The sequence below is a fragment of the Papilio xuthus genome, unplaced genomic scaffold (assembly GCF_000836235.2).
Source record: "Papilio xuthus unplaced genomic scaffold, Pxut_1.1 DF826945.1, whole genome shotgun sequence".
NCBI lineage: Eukaryota > Metazoa > Arthropoda > Insecta > Lepidoptera > Papilionidae > Papilio > Papilio xuthus.
The window spans coordinates 2702949-2703867 of NW_013531704.1; positions in this window are offsets into that span (position 1 = coordinate 2702949).

Sequence of the window (919 nt, forward strand, 5' to 3'; positions counted from 1 at the left end):
TAGATTAGATTAGATTAGATTAGATTAGATTAGATTAGATTAGATTAGATTAGATTAGATTAGATTAGATTAGATTAGATTAGATTAGATTAGATTAGATTAGATTAGATTAGATTAGATTAGATCACTTAAGATTATATTAGGTGAGGTGAGGTGAGGTGAGGTGAGGATTGAGATGAGATTAGATGAGATGAGATTAGATGAGATGAGGCGAGGCTAGGCGAGGCGAGATTAGACTAAATTAAATCAGATCAGATCAGATCAGATCAGATCAGATCAGATCAGATCAGATCAGATCAGATCAGATCAGATCAGATCAGATCAGATCAGATCAGATCAGATCAGATCAGATCAGATCAGATCAGATCACATCAGATCACATCACATCACATCAGATCACATCACATCACATCACATCACATCACATCACATCACATCACATCACATCACATCACATCACATCACATCACATCACATCACATCACATCACATCACATCACATCACATCACATCACATCACAGATTAGATTAGATTAGATTAGATTAGATTAGATTAGATTAGATTAGATTAGATTAGATTAGATTAGATTAGATCACATTACATTATATTAGGTGAGGTGAGGTGAGGTGAGGTGAGGTGAGGTGAGGTGAGGATTGAGATGAGATTAGATGAGATGAGATGAGATGAGGCGAGGATAGGCGAGGCGAGATTAGACTAAATTAAATCAGATCAGATCAGGTCAGATCAGATCAGATCAGATCAGATCAGATCAGATCAGATCAGATCAGATCAGATCAGATCAGATCAGATCAGATCAGATCAGATCAGATCAGATCAGATCAGATCACATCACATCACATCACATCACATCACATCACATCACATCACATCACATCACATCACATCACATCACATCAC